This window comes from Taudactylus pleione, unplaced genomic scaffold (genome assembly GCF_031769625.1).
Source record: "Taudactylus pleione unplaced genomic scaffold, aTauple2 ptg000903l, whole genome shotgun sequence".
In the NCBI taxonomy this organism is placed as follows: domain Eukaryota; kingdom Metazoa; phylum Chordata; class Amphibia; order Anura; family Myobatrachidae; genus Taudactylus; species Taudactylus pleione.
In genome coordinates this window covers 3,951,108-3,973,720 of record NW_028285304.1, presented here as the reverse complement: position 1 = coordinate 3,973,720, position 22,613 = coordinate 3,951,108, and positions in this window count along the sequence as shown.

The following is a 22,613-nucleotide window of genomic DNA, read 5'->3' as shown; positions in this document are numbered from 1 at the left end:
ACATAGGTGCTTATAACGCATTAATGAGTTAAGCAGTCCTGGTCCAAACTTGCCCCAACAATCACCCCTCTTCCAAAGTCATAGAGGTCTCTTCCCGCTGCCCATGACGACATATTACATGCAACCAGGACATGATCTGGTAGGATGCGGTTCCCTTCATTTACACATGCCACACCTGTGTGGTAGTCCTGGCTTTTCATGGCGCTGCGTGTCCTTCTTTGACCTGGGCATTACCACTTTCTGTCCGCTACTTACATAAATACTGAAAAATGTGTATCACTGGAATAGTTATCCATAAGACTTAAACTAATAAAAGTGGCACAATGCAACATAAATACTAAACTGATCAAACTGCTCAATATGTAAATTATCATTCAAAAAGGGATTACATTGAAAAAAAATATATATCAAAGAAAATGTTACTCACAGTCAAGTAAAGAGCAAAAAAAAAACACAACACATAGTGGGTACAGTCACATACACATAAAAGGTATCAAATCAGAGGAACTCCAGACATATAATTTACTTTATCTAGACAATCTATTATGCATGGGACGTCAGTGATAGGAAACGTACACTTGGCTAGACGGTATAAGTCATTTCAGATATTACATTCAATCTTCACATAACATTTTCAAACCTGTTTTTTTTGTGAAATTTACTACGTATCCAGCAGGTATTACTCTATCACATCCAGTTCGGGTTCCTCTCTAGGCATCACCTCACCTAGTAAGAGTTTGCTCCCTCCAACTCCATCATAAACTAGAAGACTGTCCTGACAGCCCGTCTCATCCTCCTCGGTATTCAGGTGCTCGATGTCCAGCCGTATGATGCTTCCAAGCGGGGAGATGATCCTCCACTCACATCTATAGTGACAATCGCACAATGGAAACAATCGTTATGGGGGAAAATCACATCTCATCTATGTATTGTCTCATCAGATATCAGTCGAACTTGTATTTGTTGGCGAGGGACATGTACGCTTTAATAAGGGGGAAAATGGGGAAGTGATAAATGTAGCCAGGATACTATTGGCCTTAACATAAGCTACTATTTACTACCATAAGAGCTTGAAACGGGCGACACTAAAATGTACTTGGTCTAGTTGATAAAAAAAGATCACTGCAAACAGGGTTACAAAGGTCAGACCCAGTTACAGCTCAATATAGGGCTCAGCAGGCTAAGGAAGAGATATATCAAACCTTAGAGGAAGATAAAGGGGATGTTACCCATCACAACCAACCAGCTTCTGTCATTTTATAGACTGTTAGATAAATGACAGAAGCAGATTGGTTGCTATGGGTAATGCCTCCACTTTCTCTCTCTCAAAGGTTTGATACACCTCCTCCTTGTGGAGCTTATTCATCAAACCATAAAATTATCACAATCACATGAGATAATTATGGTTTGAACTTGCTGTGAGTTCAAAACACAGTTTAGGAGGCATTCATCGTGCCATGTTCTAAACTATCACCTCCGAAAAACTTTTGTTTCTACAAAGCAGTTTTCTGCCAATAACAGGTGTCCTCTCCCCCCCCCCCTACCCTCCCCGGCTGTCTGGCCCCCCTCCTTAGTCCAACTCACCTGTCTTCTTTCGGTGAGCCGGTCACATGTCTGCAGTGCCCCGGAGCTCGGCTGAATAGGTACCTGTGTGGCTGCCTTGTAAATCTTCACAGGCTACCGTGTAAACAGCCTATGAAGGTTATCGGGGGCTGAATGCCACCTGAAAGTGGCGTTCAGTAACATCATCAAGTTCCAAAAATAATGCTTTTTCGGAACTTGATGAATAGCCCCGACACTTACTTTTCACAAAAGTATGTGAAAATTTTAATTTTAACATGCTTTTGTGAAAAATAAGTGATGATGAATAGGCCTCTAAGTAAGGTGCATTGTGTGTCTTGCAAGTAGCAGAGGAACTGAGGAGACCCCTCAGTCTGGAACAGAGAAGACCCCTCAGACTGGAACGGAGGAGGCCCCTCAGACTGGAACTGAAGAAAGCACCAAGGCTTTAAAACTTAAATCCATAAAAATTCCAGCACCCAAAATTAAACTATCCAACCCTTCAGGGCCACATAGTAATAGGGCCAGACTTGGAATTTGGGATTTTTAAATGCTTTACTTCAATGTAGGATTACTCTCCTTAGCTTGATGTTCACATTTATTAACGGACTTGTGTGGAAAATAGTTAAACTAGGCACACACTGAGGTTATCTCTCTAACCTTGCTGGTTTGAACGAAAATCTAGTAATGTATGGGAGCAAATGATAATCAACCATTTGATCCAAAACAGCAGTAAACGACAAAAACAGTCATTTGGGCAAATTAGTTAAATCAAACGGATTTAACCAATATGTCTAAAGGACCATTTTTGTCTGTTTTCCAGTTTTTGGGGACAAATAGTCGTTTGTCATTTGCTCCTATACATCACCAGATAAGTAGGTAAATCTATACATCACCAGATAAGTAGGTAAACGGAGACCCATTAAAACACCCCCACAAGCACACGGCTACCACATACAATGAGCGGACAATGCTGGATGTACCAGTGACTGCACAGATGCTCTGTCCATCTCCCAGGGCTGACCCCACCTCATCTGTAGAAACGCGCATAGTCCTCACCTCAGATCATTGAGGTATTTTCCCAGGTATCCAGGGGAGGAGATCACCCCATTATCTGTAGTCTCAATTCCATCGGTGCAGCTCTCCTGTGCGCTAGGTCGCGTCCTGTTGATCTCTTCTGTTAATTCCCTGTCTGCAAAACGCTGAGAAATCAGTTAAAACTATTCTCCCATAGACAAGTGCGTTTCTGTGACATTAGATGGAACAATTCATTTTGCTCTTGAATAGGAGGAGGGCTCAGGTCATTGAGGCAGCCGTCCGCCCCATTCAACAGACGACATGAGCCGCCGCATTGCAACATTTTGAGCAAAATTTTAAATAAGTGGAAAGTGCATCATTATTATCTGTATTAACCACCAAACACTGACCGAGAATTAATGCAATGACAACTCAGAGCAAGGTCTGTATAGGAATGAGAGGATCTTTGAACCAGTTTAATGGAGAACGGGTATGGAATATTTAAAATGTTACTCTCTCTCTCACCTAATTCACCCAAAAGGTAATTTTTAGTTTTGGGTGTCTTTAATTATAATGTTACCTTGTCCTCCATATATTCTGTACTGTAGTGCAAAAAACTCGTCTACCGTATAGGCCTTCTCTGATGGAGATAAAAACCACTCTGATGATAGGGCAACAACATTTGTAAATTATCGGAGTAGACAGAAAGCCGCAAGTTTTACCTGCAGGGAAAGTGTTATGATCAAAAGAAAACAAAGATTATTAGGACTACCAAAGGTAGATTGAAAATATTACTAACACTATACAACAGCAAACAACAAAAAAAAACAACATGGTTAAATATCTTTATTATCTGATAAATATATATGATGATATAGAGGCAGAAAGTACCACATCCCAAAAAATAATAATTAATCTTTACGGGGTGATAATGTGTGTAAATGTAATTAAGAAATGAACAGGAAAATTAAAAATAGTGATCTATAATCGCATCACCTTGCCAATTACAGAGTAAATCACTTAGGTTTCTGGCATAGAAAATCAGAGTTGCCACAAATGGATCAGAACATGTGAGGTCTTCTTTGAAACATCCCATGCATGGGGCGATCCTGGTCCCCATGGCAGTTCCAGGAGTCTAGAGAATATTTGGTGCTATGAAACGAAACACTTATGTTTGTAAAATACATTTCCAAAATAAACTCAAAAGGATTCCACTCCACCCCCCTGGTGTTCCAACATCTCATTATAATAATTATAGCATTGTAGGCTGACATAGGAGACAATGTGGTGAGATTGCAGATTAAATCCCTAATTTTACCCTGAGCCAGGAGTGTGAAAGAGACAACTCATTTATTATTATTTATTGAAGGTTATACATCATGTCCAAATATAAACAGTATATTGTTACAATTGTAACTACTACAGGTATCATATGTTGTATTTTTTCACTCTTATTAACAGCAAACAGAAAATACTAATTGAGCATATTAAGCTATCCAAAGGAGGGTAACTAAGTGGGACATCAACCTGGAACTCTGATCAAAAACCTGCACCCGTCATTAATGCCTTCATGATGAAGCTCACTCAAGTGTAGAGAGTACTTTCTTCGAGGGTGTTTATGTATATGTGCACATTAGTTCTAGCTATAAAACCATGAGGGATCTAGTAACTTAAAATTTTGTTGTTATTACGATCATCATTTTTAGATTGTTTTTCAGTAATGCATTTTAATTCACTATATAAATGTCTACTGTAGTAAGCCTGATTCAATTTATACAGATATTCTATGCACATATTGCCTTTTACTGAGAATGACAGTGTTGCTGACTAACTTGTAACACTCAGTATAAGAGATACCACATAGAGGCTTGTTAGGGGCTTTAGGTGTCCATGCTTTGTTTTCATTCCATAAATCAGTGATGACCCTGTTTCCATACTGTCAACTACTTTTGTAGTCAGTTTACATCTGCAGGGAATGCCAGTGGTCGAATTCCCGGTGCCGGATTCCCAATCCGCAGTTAGAACACAGGCGCCGGAATCTCCGTATCAGTTGAGATGTCGACACCAGAATCCCAACAGCTGGCATCCCGAACGTAAGTATAGCCTATAGGGTGCAGGGAGGGGGGGTTAGGTTTTAGGCACTACTGGGGGGGTTAGGATTAGGCACTAACGGGGGAGGGTTAGGGGGTAAAGGGGGGAGGGTTGGGATACTTACTGAGCCCCTGTCTGGATTCTCAGCATTGGGATGCTGCCGTCAGTCTTTTGATAGCCGGCATCCCCGGTCTCCCATACCCAACCACCTGCAGCCTTTTCTTCCTGCTTCCATGGCACAGACAAGCAGTGTGCGGCTATAGTAGCACACATGATTGGTGGATGGCACTGATAACCCACCATTCAGAGTGCAGGGCTATGCAAAATCCCCCTCCCCCTCTGAATTTTACACTGGCTTGTGAGGGGTCCCAGTGATACAGATTAATCAGCTGCCAGAGTCCCCTCTGTACTGGCACAGGCACATGGAAGTCCTGTTTTGGCATGGTGGGCTCTCCTAAAATTTTCCAACAGGACCTTGTACCCTAGCAGCCCATCTCAGTTGGAGAGGATCATGCATATTTCTTCTTTGGTCCCAATTATCCTATTGGTGTCAATGTGAGATACAAAAATACATAGTGGTTAAGTGGTAACAGACACCCTAACCCCCTATACAACTCCTTCAAAACAAATTGTTAAAAACTTGAATAAAACAGGGACTGTCCCGGAAGCTGAAAATAATGATGGGATTTGTAGGACCACCTAACGAGCCCATGTTGTAAATCAATTTTGAAGACTTCCCGCAATTGATAAAACCCATCTCTAATGGAAAGGATCAGTCTTTCTGAAAGTCCTAAATGTAAGGTCCATTTCTGCAAGCCATAAGCTTCCTTTTACAGTACCTGCTTTGTATAGTCTGTATTGTTGGCAGGACCCGGCGGTCCCTATTTAGGGGACGGATCCTGATTGAGGCATCCGCCATGTTCTTACCTAATAATTTACTTACGTTGTTCTCCTCCTGGTAGACGGACAGAGATTCTGTGATGCAGTTTACAGATTCCTCGACAGACACATGTTCCACCACAATCTTTATGATGCTGGACAAGGACCTGGAGGAGATCACCCAGGAGCAGTTCAGGTTACCGGCGTACCCATACGGAAACCCTGGGGAGGCGATGGAGCCCATTGAGTCCCTCACATGAAGCCCATCAGGACACCCTACAGAAATACACTTGTTATTTGCTGGTTACAGAGATGGTAAATAAACTAAATTTTAGTAAGTCAATAAAGTAACTTCATGCTTATTCTTGAAATGAAAAAGCTTTTTTTTTTTTACATTTAAAAAAATGTGATTTGCTTTCAGTCCCAGCTGTCAACCTCTGGCCTGGGGGAGGGGAAGGAACTACAAGCAAATGGCCCAGACTCCTCTACCAGCGCCCCGCAATGGACAAAAGGGGTGTGATGAAAACCATAGCAGCGCGATTTGTATAATGTGGGTGTGGTTTGTACAACAGATTAAACATATTGTTAAGTCAAAGAGCGGTCATCAAATACAACACTTACTAGCTCTGATTACCACCCAAAGGCTATTCTAGTGACCGATATGCAATACATATAGAGTGCCTTAGTGCGCATAGTACATACAATACAGGGAAAGAGCCCTGGCAACCGACGCGCAATACAGAGCACCCTAGTGACCCATGTGAAATACAGGGAGAGTGCCTTAGTGACCGATGTGCAATATAGAGAGAGCGCCTTAGTGAATGATGTGCAATACAAGCAACATTCTAGTGACCTCTTTACAAATGCAATGAGCCTATTAATGATTAATCTATATAATAAGCGAGAAACCTTGTCTGTATGTCCTTTATGCATGGCCAGCGTTTTGGACCTAGCTCCACCAAATTTGGCATGGTGGTGTAGTTTGACCAAGATTAGGGTTTTGCCTAGGTTTGAACTTTGTCAGGGCCACTCATTGTCACACAGTCTCTAAAAATTGGGACACTCTTAAAATTACGCAGGTTCTGGGGCTGGCTCCAGTAGAAATTGGCAGTCTACCAAAAACCTGTGAAACAGCTATAAAAGTACTGTATCCTTTTATCCTCAGTCTGAGCAAACTTGATGACTCATGCAAGTTCAATTAAATCCAGAGCCTCTGTGTTTGCATGCAAGGGTGTAACTAGAACTTTGTGGGCCACATAGCAAGATCTTAAAAGGTAAAAAAACAAAACAAACACACACATATTCCCCCACATAGAGCCCATTCAGGTTATGCCACACAGAGCCCATTCAGGTTATGCCACACAATTGTACCCCTTATACACATTATGCCACGCAGTAGTAGTGCCCCTTATACATTATGCCACACAGTAATGCCCTTTACAGATTATGCCACATGTTAGTAGTGCCTCATATAACACATTATTCCATACAATAGTAGTGCCCATTACACATTATGCCCCCCCAGTAATTCATCTCCCCGTGTCCCTCCAGCAACCTCTTACCTCCCCGTGTACCATAGGTGTGGATTTGGGGCTGGGCTGCCAGCTAATTACAGCTGGCGCTCCACCAGGCAGCGATAGACATGGACAAGAAGTACCAGCGCAATTTGTATCTGGTGCCGTTCGCAAGCCAATCGGAGCTCGTGGACCTGCAGCCAATCAGGAGCCACCACTGCTGATTGGCTGCCGGTCCACGAGCTCAGACTGCCTCATGACTGGCGGTGCTGTCTCTCCATGATTACCTGCCAGTGGGCCAGCTCTAATCAGGATCATTGCAATGGGGTTATAGGCGAAAACAATGTAAACAAATAAAGGCTGGAGGTGTACTTCAGGGTCCAGTCTTCAACCTGGGCAACGCCGGGTATCCTAGCTAGCTACAATATAGAGCCCACTATGCAAAACACAGTGCTTACTAGTGGATAATCATTGCTGGCCCTCTTCTTGAGATTACTATAAAGTGTTGACCCTTAAAATCTCTGGTGTCTTTACTGTACAGAGGCCAGACCTATGGTAGCACTATAATACAGACTATCCTTAATCACTACTGGTGACAATATTGGACACTAGATCTATGGTGGAGAGCCAATTGGAATGGTTTGGTCCCATGCTAAAGAACAATTTGGCTGTGCTGGCACTCTGATTGGTCAGTAGTTCCAGCCATTCAACCACCAGTATCTGTGCACCTCCTGGCACTTTGATTGGTGAATGGCCACTGACAGTAAGCATGCTTACAGCCATTGACAGGGTATGAGTCTGACAGCGATTCATGGCAGATTCTAAATAAAAATAATTTAAAAGCACTCTAGATGTCTAAGAATTCATACCCTAATAAGACTAATTGAGGAGGATATCTCCTGTAGGTGTGATATTCCATCAATAACTGACTTCCTGTACAAGTCCATGTACTAAAAAGTTTTAATTGTCCTAGCCCAGTAGTTCTCAAGCTCAGTCCTCAGGACCCCAAACCATTCAAGTTTTCCAGATCACCTGTAGATTTTTAATATATGATAATGGCAATAAATGAGCTGCTAGAGGTCCCGAGGACCGGGATTGAGAAACATGGTCCTAGACAGAAGCTTCTAAATTAGTTTCCATTGATACTCTTGGCCCACAAAGTAGCATTTCTCTAGCAGATAAAGTACATGTGTATATATAATAGATGACACAGAGCCACCCAAAAACTCATCCAGGCACCCTAGCCGAGGACATAAGTGAATAAATCTAGGCAGTATAAAAGGAATTGCTGCTTGCTGTCCATTAATTAAAATTAGGCACTTTACCAACCATACACCATTATAGCCAACAAGCTAATTTCAGCCACAAATACTGGTCCACCATAACTCTATTTCGGCTACTTATCCCTCTGGTTTGTCTCTTACCAGCAGTTGGCGAATCTTCTTTCCGAGGTTTCCTCAGATTCTTTAATGGGTTCTTTAATGGGTTGGGCGCATTGTTAAAGGTTTGGTTTAAACCTTCAAAAAGGATAGAGAACAGATAGAGATCACAGATAAGTCCAGCAGTTGGGACCGAACCTCCCTCAATGATGGAATCCATTTCATCTTTCAGTTTATTGACCTTGTTGGGCGTTATGTATCCAGCGCAGGAAAGACTCTTGCATAAACACCCGGCCTCTTCACTCTGGCGCAGCCAACTCCCCAACTGACAAGGCCATAAAGCACATAGACTTTATTCACGGTGGGACAGACCAATGGACCGCCAGAATCTCCCTACAATAAAATGATGCATCTGACGAGGAGTAATTTTTCTGTCAAATTGTCATAATAAAAAAAAATATATATATATATATATGTATATATTTTCTATCAGTCACATGAATGAGATACAATGCAAGCTGCATTACAAGGTCCCTCAACATGACCCAGTTGAGCAGAGTAGAATATCTAATTGGCCCTGGTGGATTTGGAAATCCTCCTCAAAAAAATAAAACTGCAATCTCTCTTATTACCCCAAGATGGCGATATAATTCCATTCAAAACATATGTAATGTGCTGTGTAGTTTGTAAACTATTCTAGGACATGGGCCCTCATTCAGAGCCGCACGTTAACAACAGTACGCTCGTTGCGTTCCGATGTTGACTAACCGCGCATGCGTCGGTGTTACACTGCGCATGTGCGTACGGCAGATTGCGAGCTTTTTTTCTCTCGTTCCTAAAATAGCGTACAGGAAGTGACATGTCAAATGTGATTGACAGAACAGGGCGTTTTTGGGTGTTGGCGGGGGTGGAGATGAAAAAACGCAGGCGTGGCGAGGCGTTTGGGGGGCGTACATACATTAGCAGATGCGAACGTCAAATGTGTTCGGACCGTCTCATACGTCACTGGAACATCCGCTTTCCCTTCAAAATGCTCGCACAGCTTAGGGTCAGGATTACTCGACCACAATGGCGATGGCCTTCTCCTCCGTCCCGGGACTCAACGATGGTGCTGCGATTAATCGCGGCTGGTCAGTAAAGTAATTAGTGTTGGATTGAAAACCGGCTTGGTATGTGTTTGGAAAGCAGTTTATTGGGATAGCACAAAAGCGTACGCAGGTGGAAATCAGAGCTGCTAATGTCATGATTACACAATCAATTAGCGTACATTTTGGGTGTTTTATTTTGGCCACAATTTGTTGGTTATGGCCAATTGTAACAATAATGTCATCATGTTTTAATTAGCTCCCCTTTTTTTTGGTTTACTGTGGAATTTGCATCGCTATGTGATTTTTTAAACGTTCCTTAAAGAGGCCTTTTTTTTTTTTTAAGAGGGTCAGTTTTTGCCTTTAGGGCCAGGATTAAATGTAACCCATTTGTACAATAATGTCACAATACAATGTCAGTTTTTTGTTTTAAATTTATTGTTTAAACACAAACAAATTGGCCTAATATTTTTTGGCCTTTTTTTTGTGGCAAAGATATTTGTTAAAATAAAAAAAAAAGCCATAACTGGTAACATAAACGTAAATACCAAATTTAAAAAAATTTCACAAGAAAGGAGAGGGAAGTTTTGACCAGAAAGGAATATGAGCCAAGCACAGAAGGAGTGTGGACAAAGTCGCCATTGCTGTCACCGTTTTCTCGCCCGTTTGGCTGGGTGAGGGTGGGCGCCAGACCGGGTCCGGGATGCCATCGGGCTGGCCTGTCCAGAGGCAGATGTTGTGGCCTCTGGACTAGGCACAGGGCTAGGCACATTTGGAGGATTGGCTGATGTTGTGCCTGAGGTGGAGGATCCGGATGTTCCGGCAGGAAGGGAGGTCGGCTCCACCATGTGCTGGCGAACGAGCTGCTCCAGGGCATCGGCGATGCGGATGTTGGCCCTGGTATTTTCCGCCAGGGCCTGAGCAATGGTCACGTTGGCCGCAGCATTTTGCTCCAGGGCCTCAGCCACCCGTATCAGACTGGCGTCCATCCTCTGCAGAATCTCCGTATGGAAATCCGATTTAAAATTGAGTTCTGTGAGGAGGCCCACTGCCTGCGAGGGGGCACGCCCTGGACTGGCTTCTGCAGGGTCCTCAGCCGGATGTACTGGTTCCTCCCCTGCAGAGCCAGCAGAAATTCTGCGGCCAAGGCTCCCCTCTGGAGCAGACTCATCCGCCTCTGTCTCTGTTAGGAAAATTGCGAAAAGACTCACATTAGAATCTACATATTGGCACAATAGCATTTCAGAGTTGGTGACATCACAAGACTTACCTTGGCCAACATGAGGAGCCGCAAAGTCTGGCATGTCTGTATCCATGTTGGACACGCCAAACACCTCCACAGCCTGCACACACCCCTGTGCCAGCTCTTCTAAGTCTGTCAACTCCAATGACACAGGGGTGGGACCCCCACCTGTCTCCCTTGCATGCCTAGCCCTGTCGGCAAGTTTTTGCTTGAGACGATATTTGAAGTCTGCCCATCTGTGGAATGAAATTGGAACCATTATCCTTTGTTTTACAATGGGGTTTGTTTATAGGATGGGAAAGTGTTTACTTACCGCCGTTTGACATCCCGGGCTAGACGGACATAATCAGCCACCCTATTGACAGCAACGGCGACCTCCTCCCACATTCTCCACTTCTGGCTTTGGCTCATATTCCTGGCTGCCTGGGGCAGGATGTCAACGCACTTCTGGATCAAAACCTCCATCTCCTTGCTTGTGAAATGTGGCTGCCTTTTTTTTTTTGGCAGCTTTGGCGGGTTGACTGGGGCCAGCAGTCTCTTCCATGTCATCCTCCTCACCTATTTGGGTAAATATGCAGATTTAGCCACTTCACAACTTGCACAATATTATGTTTTAAAAGAATCATTGAGACAAAATGCATGAAGGCCTTACCGACGGATTTTTGGCCATTGTTTCCCTGGTCTGAAGCCATGTCTCTGCTTCCAGAATGAAATCAACCAGAAATTAAATGTGATTTCGTGACGTATTTATACATGCGTCCTTAGTTTGCGGCCGCATCATTGATTGTGCGTCCCTATGATTCATCCTTAATTTGTGCGGGAAAATAAACACTATTTATGGCTTGGTGTGTGTGGAGTCGAGGTTGCGTTGTTGGATTGTTGGCGGTTAAGTTGGTTGGATTTGGTTGTTTGCGGTTGGAGGATTTGGCAGAGTTTGTTTTTTTTTTGTTTTGCTACAGTTGTTTTGGTTTTCCGTTCGCATTTTTTTGGTTTATTTTTTTCCATCGTTTCCTGATTTGGTAAGTTTTGTGCAGTCTAATTTGTGGCCAATTGGTGTCTACTTCTGGTTTTTGGTTTTATATATTTTTTTTTACACTAATTTCATCTATTTTAGTTTGTTTTGGCTTTCGGACCCAAAGACCTTTTTGTTGGAAATCTTATATATTCGAGTTGGGTAAGTCCATTTTTTTTCTTGCATTTGCGAACTAATTAACGCATTTTTGACTGTTGGTGTAGTGACTTGCATTTGCGAACTAATTAACGCATTTTTGACTGTTGGTGTAGTGACTTGCATTTGCGAACTAATTAACGCATTTTTGACTGTTGGTGTAGTGACTTGCATTTGCGAACTAATTAACGCATTTTTGACTGTTGGTGTAGTGACTTGCATTTGCGAACTAATTAACGCATTTTTGACTGTTGGTGTAGTGACTTGCATTTGCGAACTAATTAACACATTTTTGACTGTTGGTGTAGTGACTTGCATTTGCGAACTAATTAACGCATTTTTCGAGGCTTATTCATCATGTAAAACAGTTTTGCTTTTCCCTTTTCCATTTTTGGGGTCCATTTGACCCCTATTTGACGTACGGTGTGCAATGTCGTTTTCATCGATGGCCAAATGTGTGTTTCGCCTATTTTATGTGTTGGCTTGCACCAATTTGACAAACAAAAAATCACCCTCTAAATTTTTGATGTCTCATTTTTGGCTTTTTTACAGTTTATACGTATCATGACAATACCCCGGCATGTAAGCAGCTATGGATGGTATCATAAAGCTAAGTTGTTTTATGTTACTTTTGGGGTGGCTCAAAAGCCTTACATTGTAAACTTTGAATTTCAGGTAGATCTGGGGCGAATTGTTCTGGCCCTGCTCCCGGAAGACGACCAACCTCAAACTCGTCCCAGGCGTAGGCATCGTAGGCATGCAAGGCCCCAGATATTTCGAACACGTGTCAGCCTTTTTGGAATGCCCGATGATGAGGTTTTAAGACGCTACCGTCTACCTCCCAAAATCATCATAGACACTCTCTCATTAATAGAAAGTGATCTTGAGCGGCAAATTGACAGTCCAACAGCAATACCACCACTGACGCAATTTATGGCGGTGTTACATTTCTGTGCCTCAGGATCGTTTCAAACAACGGTGGGAATAGTGGCGGGCATCTCCCAATCCTCCTTTTCCCGGATCCTGAGGGCAGTGATGGAGGCACTTTTCAAGCACCTCCATCATTTTATTAAAATGCCTTTGGATATGGGTGCCCTTAGTGTGGCCAAGGCCAATTTTTACCAAATAGCTGGCTTCCTACACATCATAGGGGTTGTGGATGGTACTCACATACCACTTCAGCCTCCAGCACGGCTGGAGGCAATATTTAGAAACCGTAAACACTATCATTCCCTGAATGTAATGGTGGTATGTGATGCCTCCCTCCAGATCCTGTCCCTGAATGCTAAATTACCAGGAAGTGCTCATGACTCCTTCGTCATCCGGCAATCAGGGATATGGCAGAAATTAACCAACCTACAAGCTGGTGATGCGTGGCTTCTGGGTAAGTGGAGACCTTTAGTACATAACAATGTTAAGCTTGATACACAGTGTTCCTGATGTTGGCTATTTTTTTTCACAGGAGACAGTGGATACCCTTGCATGTCCTGGCTGCTCACTCCTTATTTGGCTCCCACACCAGGGCCACAAAGTGCGTATAATTCCGCACTTACAGCCACCAGGCAAGTGGTGGAGCGCTGTATCGGCCTTCTAAAAGGCCGATTCAGATGCCTCCACCGCTCTGGTGGCGAGCTCATGTATGTGCCGGATATGGTGTCTAAAATTGTGGTCCTGTGTGGGATATTTCACAACATTGCCATAAGGAGTGGTGTCCCAATGCAGCCAGAGGATGCCTTACCTGAGGATGGCCCCCCCGAGGTTGGTCGGAGGTCAGTATGTGGGGGGGCCATACGCGATGATGTGGTGGCCAGATTTTTTAGGTAAGTTGTAACAAAACTACAGTGTTTATACCTAATGTGTTTGTGTTTGTTTGCGAACATCTAATTTTGTGTTTTTTTTCTCACCATCTTCTGTTTGTTCACATAATCTTTGGCACTCCAACGCTCACTACTTCCTGCTACCCTTACCAAACCTGGATCTGGTCCTTTTGGGCATATATTCTGGAACCCATATTGCAACGCCATGTTTGTGGAATCATGTTGGCATGGTCCTTCGTCAACCAGTTCTTGATTTTTTGTTTTTATTTAATTATTTCTTAGTATGTGTTGTATTTGAATTTATCACTGTGTTCTTTTTTTGGGAGTGACCACTTTGTTTTCTCTGTTATGTTGTGAATAAATGTTTGGAGAGTGAAATGGTCTTCCTTTTTTGGGACGTTAACAGCAAGTGTAACCAGGTTAACACAAGTTACATTTGACTAAGGGGTAATCCAGTACTGACGCCAGTTGAGCTAAACTGAAATATGTTTTCAGCTTCCCAACCCACACCAAAAGGAAGCCTGGCCCAACCTTGGGATTTGTAAGATTGGCCTAAGCAGCTTGCGCACCAACTAGGAACCTGTAAAATGTAGAAATATGTAATTGACACTACACCCAAAAAGGGAAATGACATTGTTACTGTTATGTGTTTCTTGTGTCTGTTTGACATACAAAGACAAAACACAATCTAACTTTTAAAAAAGGGAAATCCTTGCAGGAACAGTCTACTTATGTCATGCTAAACTATCTTGGTTTTGGATTTAAAAAATGAGCTAGAACGTATATTTGTCTGAATAAATTTATTTAGAAACGTTAACAAAAATAAAAAAACTACTGGCGAAGGAGGCCAGACAGCCGGTCGAGGGCCACCAGAATGCCGATTACATGTTGCCGCATCTGGCCAACACAATCCGCCACCTCTTGCCGACGCCTCTGTTCCTCTGTGGGTGAGAAAAGTGTGTGGGTTAATACAACAATAGGGAATCCACATTAAAAAAACAAAAACACAACGAAATCACTCCTAAACCTAAAAAAAAAAAAAAAAAGGGGGTGCTGCCAAAAATACAAGGCCTAGGTACAAATTCCCACAGGTGTGATATGTGTATGTTGAAATCACCAGGAAGAGGTAAAGGCAAACTGCAAAATCACCAAAAGTCAAGCCACAAAAACACGAAGAAAGGCACGACACATGATTACATACAAACAGTTTGTGCTTTAAAAAAAAAACAAAATAAAAACATACCGGGAGCCAAAACGGGAGCTCCGGAAATGCCTCCATGATCCTCCTCGGAGGATCCGTCATTCCCCAAAGAATGGGGAGGAGTTATGATGGACTCCGGGGAGGGGGTAATTGGAAGAGGGGTGGGTGGAGGAGAGGGGGAAGTGGGACGGAGGGGAAGGAGGCCCGACATTTCCGGGAGAGGGTCTGGGAAGGATGGGGAGGAGTGGGGAATAGGGGAAAGATTTGGGGTAGAGTGTTGGCTGGGGGTTGGGGATAGTGGCCGGGAACGCCGTCTGGACGGACGGTGACGGCGGAGTCTTGGCTGTCCCCCTAAAATATGTCAAAGAAATTGCGGTTAGTTTATGGACAAATCCGGGCACCAAAACTAAAAAAAAAAACAACCCAAAAAATAAGCCAAATAGGAGTAGAATGAATAAATCAGAAATAGAGGGAAAACATGCACACGCAGATATGAGTACAAATAATAAATAGGACAGACAGGAAAACATGCACACGCAGATATGAGTACAAATAATAAATAGGACAGACAGGAAAACATGCACACGCAGATATGAGTACAAATAATAAATAGGACAGACAGGAAAACATGCACACGCAGATATGAGTACAAATAATAAATAGGACAGACAGGAAAACATGCACACGCAGATATGAGTACAAATAATAAATAGGACAGACAGGAAAACATGCACACGCAGATATGAGTACAAATAATAAATAGGACAGACAGGAAAACATGCACATGCAGATATGAGTACAAATAATAAATAGGACAGACAGGAAAACATGCACACGCAGATATGAGTACAAATAATAAATAGGACAGACAGAAAAACATGCACACGCAGTTTGCCCAACAAACACAAACATTAAAACCACAATACATAACACTTACTTTCCAGGATCTGCATGCGAAAGCATGCCAGCAAGCGGGGCGTTCGCCGTTGCAGGTCGGACCACCTGCGCTCCAGCTGCCCGATGTTGCGGCGTGAGCCGAAGGACCGCAGGCGGGACCGTGCCTCCGCATACGCGGAGCGCTTCTGCCGGTTGGTCATGGGTTGAGGTTGGCTGGTGATAAGGCGATCCATGACCTCCGTAAGCACCAGCAGCTCACGCCTGGTGAATGCGGAGGCTCTCATGATGGCAATGGTGTTTTTCTTAAAAATCATTTTTGATAAAGTGTGTAAAAATTTTCTGATTGGCTAATGTATTTTGGAAATTAACAGGAGCAATTTTATTGGTTAGTGTATGAGTCATGTGTTCGACAGGGCCACAAATCTCTTGAGAGTTATGATAGGCTTGATGCAGTGACATGCGTAAGCAAATTTAAATAAAGAAATGAACCCAGGGAAATATGCGGGGATCCACAGCAATAGAACAATTGATTAATTGTGGTTCACATGTTTTTTGAACAATAAAAGCAAATGTTTCATCCGTACGTATTTTGCGGGTAAACACAAACACGGACAAGAGTAAAGTTTCTTGCATTGTGTTGAAAACAAACAAACAATTAAGCTAATTGATACATTGATTGGCATGATACGATTGAGGGAGGTAGGCAGAATAAAGGAGCAGGTAATCGACATCTGACAAGGCCACTTCCTGTTTATACTTGTGCGTGCGTTCCTTTCAAGCCATTTCGGGGATGTACGCTCGCTATTTCGTACGCTCGTTAGTTAGAGGAGGGGTCGTCAGAGTTTAGGGAGGAATTTTAGATGCGAACGAAAATACGAGCGAGCCATTGAATTTAATACAAAAAAGTGTTCAACAGTGGCGCATAGGCAGGGGCTGGCTACCAACTTTTAGCCTGGGGGGCAAATGCATGCAGGCGGCCCTGGCAGAGGAGTAGCGTGTAGCCAGACTGCCCAAAGAATGTGCGTGCTACAGCACCCCCCCCTCAAGTGTTCCAGGGAGGAGGCGGGTCCAGATTAGGGGCAGCCCCGTCATGGTGCCCATATGGAGTGGCCCCCTGTGCCCCAGGAGAGGACCCCCTTATGCAGGCCTCCAGTAGTGCCCCAGTAGTGATCCCCCCTATGCAGTGCCCCTTATACAGTGCCCCCAGTAGTGGTCCCCCCTGTGCAGTGCCCCTTGTGCCCCCAGTAGTAAGCCCCTTATATAGTGCCCCCAGTAGTGGTGCCCCCAGTAGCAGTCCACCCCCCATGCAGTGCCCCCAATAGTGGTAACCCTTATGCAGTGCCCCTTAAATAGTGGCCCCAGTTGTAGTCTCCACCCTATGCAGTACCCCCAGTATTGCCCTTTTTATAGAGCCCCCCGCAGTGCCCCCTCGATGCAGTGGCCCCAGTGGTAGTCCCCTCCCCCCTATGTAGTGCCCCCAGTGGTAGTAGTCCCCTCCCCCCTATGCAGTGCCCCTAGTATTTGTCCCCTCCCCTTGTAGTGCCCCTAGTAGTAGTAGTCCCCCCCTTGTAGTGCCCCCAGTAGTAGTCCCCGCTTGTAGTGCCCCCAGTAGTAGTAGTCCCCCCCTTGTAGTGCCCCCAGTAGTAGTCCCCCCTTGAAGTGCCCCCAGTAATAATCCCCAGTAGTTGTCTCCGCCTTGCAGTGCCGCCAGTAGTGGTCCCCCCTTGTAGCGCCCCCAGTAGTGGTTCCCCCTTTGTAGTGCCCCCAGTAGTACTAGCCCCCCCCTTGTAGTGCCCCCAGTAGTAGTAGACCCACCCTTGTATTGCCCCCAGTAGTAGTAGTCCCCCCCTTGTAGTGCCCCCAGTAGTAGTAGTCCCCCCCTTGTATTGCCCCCAGTAGTAGTAGTCCCCTCCTTGCAGTGTCTCCAGTAGTGGTTTCCCCCTTGTATTGCCCCCAGTAGTAGTAGTCCCCCCCCTTGTAGTGAACCCCAGTAGTGGTCTCCCCCTTGTAGTGCCCGCCCCTCCCCCAGTAGACACACATAATAAAAAAAACAAAACACCTCAATCCCCGCTCCCGCCGTCGCCATCCGCTCCTCCGTCTCTCCTTCCCGGGCCGGGCCGCTCTGCATTATGGGAGAGACGTCATGACATCATGACGCCTCTCCCATTACCCACTGCGGGAGCCGGAAGATGGAGCGGCTCCTGCAGTGGGCGCAGCAGCAGCTAATGAGAGTCTGACAGACTCTCATTGGCTGCTGATGAAAACAAACACACAGCTGCCGGAGCCGGCGGCTGTGTGCTTGTCACTTGTGTAGCGCTGACTGAACTCCGCCCGGTCAGCGCTACACACGTGGTGCAGTCTGTGTCACAGTGACACAGACTGCCCGTGGCCAGCGGCCTGCATGGCGCTGCGGCCCGGGGGTACATGGCACCCTGCCCCCAGCCCACCACTGGTAACTAGGGTAGTGTGACCAGTGCCATGGCACAGGGCACCTCAGGGCAGGGGGCACTGTTTGGTCCTGTTAATTTTCTGTTTATTATCATTCACACTTGTAGCTTTCTCTTCTTTTATCCCCAGCATCTCCTGGCCTCCCCTATCTCTTCCCTGGCCCTTCCCCATGAGACCATGGCCCTTTTTTGGGTGTTATCTCCCTATTTAAAAAACAGGGGGGGGGCTCAATGCTCTTTCTGGCACAGGGCACCAAAAAGTCTAGTTACGTCTCTGCGTAAGAGGACCCTTCAATTCAATATTGGATAGATGTCTAACTGTGCGTATACCCTGAGAATGCCACCTTCTAAATGGATGTGTAGCAACACCATTTTGAAAATGATTATTGCCCAGTAAAGGGAGATGTAAAGAGTAATCAGTATGTAATGCAAACTTGTTACGGACAGGGGGCCTGATTCAGGCCCGTTCACTAGGATGCGTGCGCACGCAGCCGTCTGCAACCAAAGTATGGAAATCCTGTGAACGGTAGCGAGACATTAGCACGCCCACTATGTCTTGCTGTGCGATCGCACTATGAAGTTAGACGCCCACCAGCCTGAATACAAGATGCCCACTTTCCCTTACTAATATACGTCATCTCCAGGAAGTGTATGAAACCATCTGTACCATCGGCTGACATCGGACCCATACGCACTGCTTGCAGCTGACCATACCCTACCGCAAGTACTGCGAGCGCTGCTGTGTACAAGACAGCTATGTGACGTGTACGCAGACGATGCCTCTTAATTATACACGCCCCTGAAATGGTGTTAAAGCGCATAGACACGCCTGCGTTCGCACCACCATCAACCTCCCCGTCACCACCCATAAACAGCCCATCCTGTCACTCAGGCTTGCGCCTGTGTGCAGCGAGAATTCGCTTCCCCATCGCAGTGACTGGTTCGCACACTGCGTCTTTTACACATGAGCAGATGGCTAATCTTGGCCGGCTCCGTGCGAATGCAGCCTAGCGAGATTCTAAGACTTCTGCTGACTTAAATGAATCTATCTCTGAAGAAGAGATCATTTTAGCCCTTAAAACACAAAAGTCCTGTAAGGCTCCAGGTCCAGATGGACTCCCAATGTCCTATTACAAGACCTTTCAATCCTCTCTGATTCCCCATTTAACTAAGGTCTTTAACCAAATTTGTGAGGGAGCCCCATTCCACTCAGACACAACTCAAGCCACCATTACAGTAATACCAAAGCCTAACAAAGATCCCCTCTTAGTCTCTAACTATCTATCGTCCTATCTCACTGCTCAACACTGACTTGAACATTTTTGCTAAGGTACTTGCGAATAGATTAAACCCACTTCTACCCGCTCTGATACACCCCGATCAGATGGGCTTTGTCCCGTCCAGGCAGGCATTAGACAACACCAGACGCACTATTGATTTAATCCATCACATTAATATTCATAAAATTCCCTCTCTGGTGCTTGCTTTTGGACACGGAGAAGGCCTTTGACCATTTACACCATTTCGGATTTCATGGGAAAGTTCTTCAGGCTATTCAAGCTTTATATCACGACCCTTCCGCCTCTGTCTCAACTGGCGGCTCACTCTCTGATCCCTTTTCCATTACTAATGGGACTAGACAAGGGTGCCCACTGTCGCCCCTTATATTTGCACTTATTATCGAGCCCTTGGCCAGTCGCATACGGGCTAACCCCGATATAGCTGGAGTTATGATCCAGCAATCTCTCTATACTCTTTCTTTATTCGCTGATGATGTACTCCTTACACTGACCCGCCCACTTACGTCCCTCCCCAACTTATTTCATGAACTCACTCTCTATGGTAATCTATCAGGTTATAAGACTAACCACGCTAAATCTGAAGCTCTTCCTCTTCATTTAACAGAAGGCATGAGATCACTGTTACAAGCAAATTTTAATTTTACATGGAGGAGAGATTCCCTGAAATATCTTGGGGTTCTCATGACGAAACGATACGAATCCCTCTTCAAGTCCAATTATCTTCCCCTTATTAGATTAATTCACAGAGACCTACAACAATGGAATACATATTTCCTCTCCTGGATAGACCGTATAAACGCGATAAAAATGAATTTTCTTCCCAAATTATTATATTTATTTCAGACCCTTCCAGTATCTATCCCTATCTCTACTCTTAACGCTCTCCAGTCCACACTTTGTAATTTCATTTGGAACAACAAAAAAAACAGAATTTGCCGAGAAATACTCGCTAAACACTCATCGATGGGAGGTTTGGGGGTGCCCATCTTACGCCAATATTATAATGCCACTTGACTTAGCCAGTTGATTGCTTGGCACTCCTCTGGTCACACAAAATGGTGGGTGGATTTAGAAAATGAGCTCGTATTTGGTTTCTGATTTACCATGGCTCCTTCGCAAACACAGACCCGGCTCAGTGCTTCTGGCCCCAAGTGTCTTGCTAACTCTCAACAATATGGGATTTTCTCAACAAAAAATTCACTCTCTCCTCTCAAACTTCACCTCTGACTCCTATATGGGACAACCCCACATTCCCCCCAGGCCTTTCCCAAGCTATGGCCCGCCCTTGGCAAACTGCTGGCATTACTAGACTCCATCATATAGTAGGGTCATCTTCCCTACATCATTTGTAGAAATTCATGAAAAACATGGAATTCCTAACTCCATTATAAATATTTACAAATTCGACATTTTGCCACATCATCCTTTAGCGCCCTCACTTCACCTAGCCTTACATCTTTGGAAAGACTCAGGACCTCATTTAAAGTCGGTCGTTGCGGCTGCACGGTCGTACGCCACCAATGTTCGCTAAACTGCGCATGCGTAAAGTTCGCAATGCGCGTGCGCAAACTAGCTGCTACGATCAGAAATTTCTCTCTCCTTGAACACAGCCAGGTTGTTAGTTTGAGTGACAGGATGAGGCGTTTGTGGGTGGTAACAGGGGAAGGTGCTTGAAAACGGGGGAGTGGAGATCCGAATGCAGGCGTGCCTAATTATGCGAACGGCGTTTTATGGGAGTGCATAATTAACAAAGTAGTGTCATGGCACATGTGACATGGGAGGTTTTACACTGACCTGATCGTAGTGCTTAAGAGAGGGTATGGTCAACCTTAAGCTCTACGACCAGCTCGGATGGTTCCCGATGGTCTCGATTAATCCTTATATGGCCGGAGATGACGTGTAATGCGTACAAGAAGGGGGCGTATTTTTTTGTTTTACAGCCGCATCCTCCCCTTGGTCGGCCAGCTAACGATCCGATCTTAGGGACGCAACTTGCGAGTGCATCATTTGCATATCCGGCCCCTTTTCCCTTACGACCGTGCGGCCGCAACGACCGACTCTGAATGAGGTTCTCTGTATCTACAGACCCAATGAAAGAGGGATTATTTCACAACTTTATCACTCAATTTTAGCACAGCAGCCTCCCCCACTTGAGGCACATGAACAGGCCTGGGAATCTGATTTAGGCTTGACCCTTGATGAAGATACCTGGGTTAATATACGCTTAGCAGTCTCTCAGTGTTCCATTAGTGTAGCCATAAAAGAGAATTCTTATAAAATATACACCAGATGGTATATGGTTCCGGAACGCCTCAATCGAATTATCCTTCTGTTTCCAATCTATGTTGGAGGGGATGTGGCCATCAAGGATCATTTATACGTATATGGTGGTCCTGCCCCTTAATTATTCCTTTTTGGGACATGGTACGCTCCCTCATTTCCCGAAATGTTAACCTCCCGACCTCTCTCTCTCCCATCAACTTATTACTATGCGCTTCAATTGACGATGTCCCTAACCCTTCTAACAAAATGGTCCTTCATATCTCTTGCGCAGCCAAATACCAAATTGCTCGCAACTGGAAGTCACCAGATATCCCTACCCAGCAGGAACTTCTGAATAGAATTTGGCATATAGCAATAATGAAATATATTACTAGTTTACAAAACAACACGCTTAATAAATTCCACTCTATTTGGAATCACTGGTACTCCTATCACAAAACCCCACTCCCAGGTCTAGGATGATCCCTTCTCTGTTTATCCATATTTGAATAGCCACCCCTTTTTTTCTGAACGAGCGAGCGCAAATAGCGCCCGACTCTGAATCAATCCCAGAAGCCCATACTGAGTGGATGGAATTAGTGAAAGGGGCAGATTCAAGTAATAGCCGTTCATTGCACGCGGGGGGAAATATTATACCCTGGGCCGTACTTTCTGTGGGGAAATAGTATAGGTGCAATAAGTCATTTTTTTTGCGAAAGGGGAAGAATTGAAAAGAAGAAATCTTTATCCAG